The sequence below is a fragment of the Varroa destructor genome, unplaced genomic scaffold (genome assembly GCF_002443255.2).
Source record: "Varroa destructor unplaced genomic scaffold, Vdes_3.0 BEIS01000001.1, whole genome shotgun sequence".
NCBI classification, from domain to species: Eukaryota; Metazoa; Arthropoda; class Arachnida; order Mesostigmata; family Varroidae; genus Varroa; species Varroa destructor.
This window is the reverse complement of record NW_019211454.1, coordinates 75,278,592-75,284,714: the sequence shown is the minus strand read 5'-3', so window position 1 is coordinate 75,284,714 and position 6,123 is coordinate 75,278,592.

Here is a 6,123-nt window from a genome sequence, read left to right as displayed (position 1 = left end):
GAAATAGGTTATTCCCTACGAACGCAATAATGTAATTTCTATTTTCGAGATCTGCGATTCCGTTCGTTTCGGCCTTCGTGATTATGTCTATGCATTACCAAAGAGGTAAATGGCCAGACATTTAGTAGGGCAACCATGCCGTTAAAGGGCTGCTCGATGTGTTGCTGTTTGTGTTCGTAACGCAAACGTTATAGAAAACAATGTCGTCTTCGGTTCCCAAGGTTTCTGTAGCTTTTTGAAAACATCGTAACCTTGAACGTTTTTACTTTCAAAAACAGTTTGCCTCTCGATTGCAACACGAGTCCGTTGAAAATCACTTGAGTATTGGGCAGCTGTCCAGTGAAGGTGATATCAAAGCGTGATTGAGCCACGTTTTTAAAATTAAGGGAAAGAAACGTTCTATATATGAATATATAGTCGATTGATGTCCTTAGGCATGCTTATTTCGGAGTATCCTAAGAGGGTTATTGTTGTATGCTTTCTTCATAACACCGATACCACGAGCCTGATATCCTGAGTACGCTAGCGATCTCAATGATTTTGTTATTTCATGTCACATTGTGAAAGTCAATAGTCGAACGATATCTGTGTGACGCTGAAACACTGACGCGCCTTGGCCATCATATTGGAACGTTTCTGTATTACCCCGTTCATAAAGGGCTTACGTACTTGTGTAATATCGCTAACTTATTGGTGCAGTGACTACTTTTTGGGGTCCCTAGCGGCACCTGCTCGAAATGCAATGCCCAACAAAAGAGTCTTGAATTTAATTGACTTTAACACAAGTTATTGTTTTTTTGTTATTTTCGTTAACTGCGATTGTCAATCCTAAAGGTTAGCAAGACAAGCCGGATTAGACGCGTTAGGTTTGGCATGAGGTGCGCAAAGGTCTTTGGCACTCAAATGAAATTTCCTTTGAAAAACGGAAACAGAGGCCCCATAAGAACATTAACTACCCATGACAAGCCCAGCCCAGAATGGATTTATATGAATCACTTTAATTGGTAGGGTTTTCGTGCATTCCTTATATTCAGTTATTTGCCATAGCGCTATATCTGTCTAGCGGAGCGTAAATTAGATCACCCACGTAATTGCGGCGAGAACGCAAATGTAACGAATGCGGTTTATTTTAATTTAACATAAAAAGAAAAAAAAAAAGCGAACTGATTATTGTCGAAAAAAATAGCTGTGATACTGTGGTGACTGGGTCTCGTGCCTTATGGTGACCCGCTGTCGAGTACAAGCGGTGATGATAGCTAGATACGGTTTGGCCTCTTCCAGAACTGATTTACTATCGTAGCATTGAAATCCAAGGCGAGGCAGATCTATTTTCATGTTCGTAGATGGATTGTTGGAAGAGATCCCAAAGTTCAATCCCAAAGATTTGTACGCTTTTTCTACTGTCGTTGCTCGTCTGTTTGAGATACGCTCATCGAACTACACGGTATCAAACGAGTTAGAACATCATAATGCTCCGGTTCAGTGCACCTCTAACTCCATAGTATTTTTACAAGGGCAAAAAGTAACCATGGCTGGTTGAAGATGACAGTGGCCTCTGATAAACGCTACAAGGTCACTTGTGTAAAGCAAAATTAACAGTTATACCAGTCCTTGATGATTCTGAGCAGGTCAGACTCAAGGGTATAGAGGAAGGATGGGGTCGTACAACAACAGACTTCGACTTACCGTAGGCAACATTTATTTTACATATTTTTCAAACCGAAGATGCAATATTGTTTAATCTGCTTTCAAACTGTTAATCTAGTATAGCTTAGATTAAAACTGTATACATGCAATTTAGACTCCCGAGAGTTCGTCTACATGTTCATACATTCTGTTAGGAAATGAACGGCATGATTCGGGAATCAGCTTTTTGTGACACTTTTCTCACGATATTCTCAAATGTTTCCATAAGCCCATTTCGGTATTATTACAAGGTCGTTTTACCTCGATCTGTTAAAATCGTTTGAATCGCTTGAATCGATTTACGAGGGTCTTTGTTATCAAAATGCCATAAACGCTACCTATAACCTGGCTATCGAATCTCATTATTTCTATTAAGTGGACAGAAGGTAACCAACAGTGATTTTCTTCGATCGTCGACAATAGTTACGAGGGATTATGTTGGAAACATAAAAATTACTCGTTTTGCTCTTATAGTTCTTTGCACCCCGTTGCAGCTAAGTCAGATTATCATCATAAAGCATTACTTCTTATTATGCTTTTCTCCTTAATGCTGAGCCCCTCACGGCGCTATTCTCGGCCCTTTGAAGTAGGAATTTTCCGTAAGATGGCCAATAGATATTAGTTTTTCGCTGTTACTAGTCATGTGAACACCGCTTAAACCAATTTACGGAGTAGGATAAATAATAGCTCTGAAAAGACGACGTAACAATTGTTATGGACAGAGGTGTCCGCGTCCTTTTAGTTTAGTAGTTTTTGCTTTTGCTACCCCTATTTTATTCCCTTTTCTCTTTTTGTTGAGCTTGCCAACCAGTTCAAGTACTTAGCATTTCGTTGCTTTGAAATTATGCGTAATATAGATTGCAGGGTTGGTCGGGTAAGTCGGTAAAGTTGTAGACCCACTTGGGTTTTCGATCGCGGTCTACTGGGATGCTTTTTGAACGAACGATGCTCACAGCGGCAATGACTGTGGGATTTTAGCATACTACTATAGGTTCCATTCTAACGTTAGCTATGCTCCCTTAGCTTTCTCATTTCTTAAGGTTTTCCATTTGCCGAACATTCTCTTCCAGCCTGTCTTCTAGGTGCGTGGCGCTTACATTAGCGTATCCTCGCTAGAAACAACTTGGCGCGTTTTACTGGGAAGCTGATTTGAGAACACTCAGGGGAGCCCTAACGTTCTGCCTCAAAGGGGATTGCAGGGATGGGTGTAGGTATTTATAACCTCCTTAGAGCTACTCTTCTCGAGCTGCATGGGGTGCAGTGCCGCATGAGTATAGCAGCATCACATTGAAAGCGGCGGTGGCTGTGACGGCTATAAGACAGCGTGGCGATGCCCTGGTAGGAAGACAGCCATCGAGTCAGCCAGCTTGCCTACCTAACATGTAGCTGGGCAGCAGCCATAATGTCGGAAGAAGCAGTACAAAGTGGCATACAGGTTGGCAGGAAGAGCAAGCTGACGCCTCATTCGGTTGTTCTTTGCTATCGAATGCCGCGAATAGCTCGACTCTAACCTGGCAACAGCAACATTAAATTAGCCGGACGTCAAAAGATCAGTGAGGCTCAATCAAATTCTTACTATTCAAATTCAAATGGTCACGAATTTTATACTCATTCAACACCGTATACTTCGAATCGGAAATTGTTAGACTCTAACCGCCTTGGATCTAAAGTGCGTCCATCTTATGTACCATTTTTTAAATAAAAGCTAAAGTAAGCACGCAAAGCCTCGAAAATAATTTTCGCAGAAATCGCGTGATAAAAATGTCATGTTTAAATATTAATACAAACATGTTTAATTTCGACCGACTGAAAATCGGATACGAGGTCTCGTGATTCTGGACAAATGCCCCTGGGCTAAATTATATAGCCTCTACAGAAAGCGTTCATGTTAGACATTCGCTCTGAATGGTGTCTACTGCGTTGTGCGTTGCCATTTAATCTGCTTACCCATTACCTCAGTGCCAGGTCGACGGTAAATGACCGTGGTAACAAAAGACCACAGAACTTTTAGGGCATATTTTGCTTAGTAAAATGCTGTTCGTTACCATTGAACATTAAATCTTTAATCTCATCTTTAAAACTGACCTGTTATAGAAATTTCGGAGTGACCTGCCTGAACCGTCTGATTTCTACACGTGGTTAGATCTGCATTCTAGTTCCTTTTTAACATAGTTTTTCTCTCTTCTTTTTTGTTTAGCTCGAAACGGTGCTTGTTGGTAAACTGCAATCACTTTTGATCTTTGACAATGCCAATTGGGGGTCTCACCAAAAACAAGTCCCCAACCTTCTGTGACATTTTCTTCAAAGGTTATAACATGTTTTCAATGCGTTGCGCTACGACGCTAAGACATTTTTTTAGAAAAAAACACATGCACTTTTGGGGGAGTAGGGCCCCTTGCATTATGTCGTTTTGGAGTGACTTGACAAAGTAGTCGAATAGCCAGCAAGCGGACGAAGTTAAAGATTTCAAATTTAAATTCTAACTAAAGATTCCGGGCTGGTATTCGTGAAGTTGATCAACGTTTTAGGACATGTCAAGCAATAGAGATGTTCCGCCATCGACTGAATCAGAGGCTCAGTGGCGGTTGCTGTCAAATTCTGATATCGAACGAATAATACATTTGTTATCTTCATATAGAAACATTGGACCCGCCATATCGCAGACTGCTAGGTATTTGATATCAGAAATTTTATCTTGCTGCCTGATTGCAGATGGCGTCGACTTCTGCACTTCAGGGTATTCCTTAATTAATGCATGCTTATTAATGCTCAATTAATGCAACTGCAACGTGATATTTTACTATACGTCGCTGATCTGCAAGTATCAACATTTGTTTGGAAAGACTCTACTATAAAAAAAAAGTTGGCCATACATGTTTTACGTTTTTTACGTGCGGTACTTGAGTCGCGAGGCATTACTTTGTCGTCGCGGTAATGCGTTCGTTCGCTGATCCTAATGTCAGATCAAACATACTTCTGTCTTATTAATAATAACTCGGCCATTTAGATAAGTTCCAATAGCTAAACTTCTTTTTGCACCCTTTCAATTTTTCAAAATTTGTTGGCCGTTTCGAACCTTTGCGTTTCCTGGACCTTTGAATAGGAATATTTTGAAAATTACTATTCGAATTGCAAATTGAGGTTGTGGTCGCGGTAGATGGTGGTTTTATTAAATAAACATGAACATTTTTCGTTGAAATATCTGTTTTTGTTTAGAAACGACGCACGACAAATCCCAGTTTAGTGAATCCGGCCAACTTTGGAATTGAACAATTTTTAATCTGGTCAGGCTGGAACGATGATCTTCTAATATGTGTTACAGGTAATTACACATTTATCCCAATACTCTTACAGCTCCTGAATGGCCATATACTTACCCTTCGCGTTACCCTATCTGATTTCTTTACCTTAGCTTTTCGAGGTAAATCAATCAATCAATAGATGTTCTGACTGCCAGTTGCCCTCTTTAAGGCGTGGAAAGCCTTGTAATCGCGCGGACTTAGATCGGCGGAATGAGCGAGTTGAAGCAAACGTTGTATATTACTTTGCTGGGCCCAAAATGTAATTGAGGCATGACGATTGGGCCTGGAATTGTCATCAAGCAACGAGATTGCGTGCTTTTGATTGCCAGTGCTCTATAAGTTTTCTGAGAAACTTAAGACAGTAAGTTGCATTTACTGTTTTATTTTTGGCGTCCCGTGGTGGCGGTCCCTGGTATCCACTGCAAGTATTACCATTACCCGATATCCGAGTCTACTCGACACTGCCACCAAACTCGATTCCACTACAGGGCGAAGCCATTCTTTTGTTAAGTGGCTTTTCGGCTGGCGGTAGAGATTAAATCCTGCCTCGTTTATGGCAACCGTATGCTCCAGACGGTTTTGTTGCTGATGTAAATTTCGAAAATTGTTCCGAAAATAAACGACACGCATTGCCAGTTAGCTTGAATCAATTTACGAGGGATTCACACCTGGGTTATAATTTTGTAACACGTCACATGTAAGGCGGCAAAGCCATTAGACATTAAATTTTGCTTTTGTGGAAAGCCTCTATAATTCCGACATCCGGTTTCCTCCTCGCTGGCCATCAACATTTTAATCCTTATTCTTGAAATGTTTACACGACCCACATACTCATCAGTGTTTCACTATGGTGAGGCAAAAAGTTTACATTTATTTACAAAAAGACTACATTTATTCACATTGTTGACAGGGGCAATCGTCTTTTGCTGGTTCACTTTAACTATCGTGTTGTCTACATATTTTTTTAATTGAAGGGGTTCACTGAGGGTAAATTCGGCCCATGCTGAGCCCTGGTAAGAACGCCAAAGAAGGAAACGAGGTCGGCACACAATTTTTGCATAATAATATTAACGCGGACTACTCGAATTGCATTGCGGTGGGTAATTCGAAACTTGACTAACCACATGCGACTACA